The following is a 5,348-nucleotide window of genomic DNA, read 5'->3' on the forward strand; positions in this document are numbered from 1 at the left end:
TCTTCCCCCCCAGGCTGGTTGGGCACTGAACAGGCTCCCCAGGGCAGTGGGCACAGCCCCAAGGCTGCCAGAGCTGCAGGAGGCTTTGGCTGATCCTCTGGGGCACAGGGGGTGACTCTTGGGGCTGGGCCTGTGCAGGGCTGAGGGTTGGACTGGATGGTCCTTGGGGGTCCCTCCCAGCTCAGCACACTCTGAGTTTCTGTGAAATATGAAAAGTGCTGGGACAAACCTTTTTCCACCTCAGTGGTTGATTTAGGTCTGTTTTTCTCTAAAATCCCTGCTGTGTTACCGTGCTGTGAATTTTGCTCCTCAGGTACAGCTGAGGCCCTGCCTGCAGTGGGTTCATGGGGTGTGTTTGCTCAGGGCTCGTTGAGCTGTGTGTGGTGAGAGCCAGAGTCCTACACATGCAAAGCATCACCTCCATCACCTGGGCTGTGTGTGCATCCCTGGGCTGTGTGTGCATTCCTTGGGCTATTTGTGCATCCAGAATCTGTGTGCATCCAGAATCTGTGTGTGCATCCAGAATCTGTGTGTGCATCCATAGTCTGTGAGTGCATCCACAGAGGAAAGGCAAGGCTTTCCCTGAGGATAAACACAGCTCCAAGTCCAGGGAGGGTCAAGGGGAGCCTTTTTCAGCAGAGCTTTACCAAGCCTGAGGGCAGGCCTGTGGTGCTGCCTGGAACCTGGTTCCCCACTGACTCACCCTGCAATCATGAGCTGGAGCAGGAGTCATAAACTCCAGATGAACCGGAGTTGTCCCTTTTCCTTCTTTTTTTTTTTTTTTTTTTTTTTTCACTCCTGTGGTTTGAAACTCTGTAGAAACATTTAGGAAGGTTTCTCAACACATGGGTTTAACCAAAGTCTCTGCAGGGGAACACAGGGAAAGGCAGTTCCTGCCTGGGCTGCGTGCGAGGCACGTTACCTTGGATGGGATCACCAGCCCTCCAAGAACTGCCTTCCCACTCTGGCTTTGGCAGGTCTGGAGTGTTCAGCCCAGATGAATTTTGAAAGAATCCTTGTGCAGGAGTGGTTTTAAAATATTAAAGGATTGCTTTCTTGCACTTGGGAGGGTGTGAGAAGGGTCAGCAGCAGGGAGGAGGTGTGGTGGTGATGCTCAGAATCCCTCCTCGCAGCCACAGGGGTTGAACAGTTCTTGAGGGTCATCTTGGACATTGCTAAAGAAAGTGGTTTTCTGGAGTTTTGTTTGCAAGAAAACAGGATTAATTTTATTCCAAATATGTATTTATTATAAATTTAATTTATTATATTTATTTATATATTAATTCTATTATAATATTTATATATTATAATTATACATAGCAGATCTGTTATATATAAATAAAATATACTTATTATTTGTTAAATATATAAATATATATTTGTTATATGACAACCCCTGAGGAACACAAGAGTGTTTTGGCATGCCCTGTCTGCCTACAGGAGCTTGGATTCAAATCCCAATTGGGCTTACTGGTGGAAATGGAGCAGCCATGAGCTTGTCCAGGAGCATCTGTGTGAGTGCTGGGTCTGCCTGGATGGGGAAAAACTGAGTTTTGACTTCCAGGGAGGGCTGGAACTGCCATGTGTGGTGTGGTTTGTGAGTGTGAGCAGGATGGAGGGAGCTCTGGTGGTGCCTTTCTGCTGCTGCTGCTCCTCAGCCTGCACAGGGCTCGCTGCTTTATTTCCCCTTCTAGCTGTGATGGGGATATTTCTGGGAATATTTAGCTCGAAAATATGCAGATTTTGCAACAGTTTCCCTGTTCCGACTCAAAGGCTTTTCTGGAAAGCCTCTTTGAAGTTATGAAATTCACTATTTAACCCTTTGCTCAAGCCTCGCTGGCTGATTGAAGGGTTGGGTTTGTTCATCTGATTTCCTCATGGGTCACCCTTTGCTGGAAGGGTGGGGAGGAAAATGGCTGAAACCACGTGGGGGGCAAGTAAAAGTGAATAAGCACAGCATTCCATCACTCAGTCCCAGACTTTTTAATGAGCAGGGAAAGTCTCCTGGATGTCTTCCCAGCTGTTCTTAGTTAGATGGATCCCTGTTTATCTCCGTGGGTCTCTCCCTTCCCGCGGTGTCCGTGGGCCCCACAGACACTCATGGATGACTCACATCACATCTGGGGAAGGAGGAAGTGTCCCCTTTTTAGCAGCAGGGACTCACACAGACCGTAAATGAGGTGACTTGCCCAGTTTCACACAGGAAATGTGTAACCAAAGTGGGAATTGAACCCAGGTCACTTGAATTGTCGTCCCTCCCCCCCCAGCAAGGCCACGGCAGCTCAGCAGATGTTGCACGTGTTGGAGTCAAACACGTGAATCACAGAGTGGTTTGGGTTGGAAGCACCTTAAAGCTCATCTCATTCCACCCCCTGCCACGGGCAGGGACACCTTCCACCAGCCCAGGGTGCTCCAACCTGGCCTTGGACACTTCCAGGGATCCAGGGGCAGCCACAGCTTCTCTGGGCAACCTGTGCCAGGGCCTGCCCACCCTCAGAGGGAGTTATTTCTCCCCAGTCTCCCATCTGTCCCTGCCCTCTGGCAGTGGGAAGCCATTCCCTGTGTCCTGTCCCTCCATCCCTTGTCCCCAGTCCCTCTCCAGCTCTCCTGGAGCCCCTTTAGGCCCTGCAAGGGGCTCTCAGGTGTCCCTGGATCCTTCTCTTCTCCAGGTGAACCCCCCCAGCTCTCCCAGCCCATCTTCACAGGAGAGGTGTTAGGAGGTGTTTGTTGGTGGTGTTAGGAGGTGTTTGTTGGTGGTGTTGGGAGGTGTTAGTTTTCAGTCTTTTTAAGAGGTTTGTGGAAGGTAAATGTGGAGCAACTGAGTGATTTACTTCAAACTGAAGGTGCTCTAAATGCAAAACTCAAGACCAAGTAGGAGCTTTGGAGGAAGGGCTGCAGCACCTGGGTGCTGATCTGGACACCCAGTCCCTGAGCAGACCTGAAACCTGTGCCAGGGTGTGGAGCTTTCACTTTGTCTGTGCTGCACCTGCCTGTGCTGACACCAGCCAGGCTCTGCTCCCCTTGCAGCCTGGGCCAGGAGGAGGGACACTGCTCCAGGAGAAAAACAGGGGTCAGGGGGGGGAATACCTGGTTCAGGAGTAACCTAGTCCAGGGGGAGAAAAACCTGCCCCAGGAGGAGGGTTACCTGCTCCAGGAGAAAAACAGTGTCCAGGAGAAGAGACACCTGGTCCAGGAGGAGAAAAATCTGGTCCAGGAGAAAAACCTGATCCAGGAGGAGAGATACCTGGTCCAGGGGAAGGAATAGCTGGTCCAGGAGGGGGAACATCCCCCAGAGATGTGTTTTCTGGGAGCACACACGTCACCATCAGGGTAAACACGCCGAGGGAGGTCCCCGAGGGCTCTCCAGCTGTTGAGGCTGAGTTTGTGTTGCTGTTTTGGTTACCAGGCAATCCTCCCCATCAGGGCACCTGCTCTAAGTCCTGGGTGCTCACTGCTGAGATGGCCTTTTAATGCACACACCATATTCCAGCGTGCTCTTTCTTTTCCAGACTGAACTAAACCGTGGGCAAATAAAAGAGAGAGACCCTCAAAATTCCAGACTCCCAAGTCCACTGTGAGTAATCTCTGTTTTTTTCCCTCATGCCTTACCCTGGCTGTGTTCACTGCCCTTCACAGTGGATTCCACCTGGGAACAGGACTTGCTTTTCTGTTTGTCCACTTTACTTTGCTGTTTCTCCAAGAGATTTGAGAAACTTTTGCCTTGTGGGTGCTGCAGAAGCATTTTCACGTCACTGAGTCGAGTTACAAGAGGTAATTAGAGGAGATCTGCTGCTGCTTCTGCCGCCTGCTCTTTGCATTTTAAATCCCTCTTAGCCATCAGTCACTTTATTTATGGGCATTGCCCTTTTGTTCAAAGCTAATTTGGGATCTGGTTGCAAGGACCATGACCCCCAGGTAGCAGCAAACCCTACACCCTGTGCTTGGCCCAGCACCTCATCTGCTCTTAGGCATGGGCTTGCAGGTTTTTTTGTAAGGAGACCATGAGCTACTGACAAAAGGGATGTGTTTTCCCACAGATGTGTGCCTCCAGATTGATTTAAATCAAAAAGGGGGAAATGCTGAATGTGGTTTTTCCATAGGCAGGGTATTTCAGTGCCTGCCAGTAGAGGAGGAGCTGTACCTGTCCCTCAGCAAGAATCTGTGCTGTGCTGAGTTCACTGCACAAGTGAGGTTTTAAAGTATATTTAACATAGATTTAATTTTATATATATATATATATGTCATATTTAACATGTGCCAAATATGTTGGCCATCGGTTAAATTTGTCTAAAGTTTGACTTAAAAGTTACCACGGGCAATAAACAGGGTGGATTTTCTAGTAACACACCACGTAAGCCTTAGCACCAGGTTAAAATTTGGTGTGTAGAGGAAAATGCTGTTATGGTTGGAATGGGCAGAAATGGCAGAGCCCAAAGAGCTTCCCAGTAATCCCACCGGATCTTGATCTGGCTGGGACAGGACCAGGCAGCAGAAAATCCCTCCATTTGCTTGAGTGTCACATACAAGAGGTTTTTGCCACCAGCAAGATTTAAGGATCCCCAGAAACGAGGTGTTTCAGGGTCCTGGAAACAAAAGGCAAGTGAGAGAAAGCCAAGCACTGCAGTTTTCCCACATGTCACTTGAAAGGAATGAATTCTGGAGGCCAAGCAGAGTATAGAGAAAGCCCTGATGTCTTTTCAGTGCCGTTCCCACCTGGAGCTCAGGTGTCAGGCACAGCCTCTTCCCATTTATCGGGGTCTCAATCCCAAATCTGATGGGAAAGAGCTTGTTTGGAGGCATGGCTGCATGAATGTGGTGCTAGTCCCAGGCAGAGGGGGCAGCCTAAGGTTTGGCAGTGGTTAGGAGAACTCCTTTAGGAGGGCTTGGGTGAGGATTAGGGCTGGGAAGGACTGTGTGTCTGGGCCTGTTTGCAGGAATCCATCTCAGCCGTAATAAGGGAATTCAGAACACCAGCAGCTGTGACTTTCTAATTGAGCATTTTTCTGAGCATTCCTCCAAGCATTTTATCTCAGGCTTTGGAGTAAAATTCTGGTCCCATTAAAATGATGTCACTGATTCCTTCCATCAGTGTGGTAGCCTTTGTCTTCTCACCCTGGTGGAACAGGCGTTCCTGGTCCTGTTCGCTGCATTTCAAGTGAAACCCTAAGAAATGATGTTTGAATGGAAATAAGAGCTGGAATCCCCCAGTTTTAGTGCTTGTGCTTTGGATTTGGCCACAGACATGCAGTGGGAGCAGCTGGAAACCATGTGCCATGTAATCCATGGGACTTGTTCCTTAAAGCTTTGCTGTCGTCGTGCCAGTGCCGTGCACGGGCTGGAGCTCTGCT

General features: G+C 49.5%; 1 protein-coding gene across 1 annotated transcript in view; it reads left to right on the forward strand.

Annotated features, from left to right (window-relative positions):
- HIVEP3 (human immunodeficiency virus type I enhancer binding protein 3) overlaps window positions 1-5,348 on the forward strand; it is a 270,521-nt gene that overhangs the window by 201,613 nt on the left and 63,560 nt on the right. The window contains exon 5 of the mRNA XM_027899286.1: window positions 3,510-3,574. The gene's annotated coding sequence lies outside the window, so the exon portion shown is untranslated. The remainder of the gene's footprint in view (window positions 1-3,509; window positions 3,575-5,348) is intronic.

This window comes from Empidonax traillii, unplaced genomic scaffold (genome assembly GCF_003031625.1).
Source record: "Empidonax traillii isolate 1590-97213 ecotype Southwest subspecies unplaced genomic scaffold, ASM303162v1 scaffold654:size409090, whole genome shotgun sequence".
Taxonomy (NCBI): Eukaryota; Metazoa; Chordata; class Aves; order Passeriformes; family Tyrannidae; genus Empidonax; species Empidonax traillii.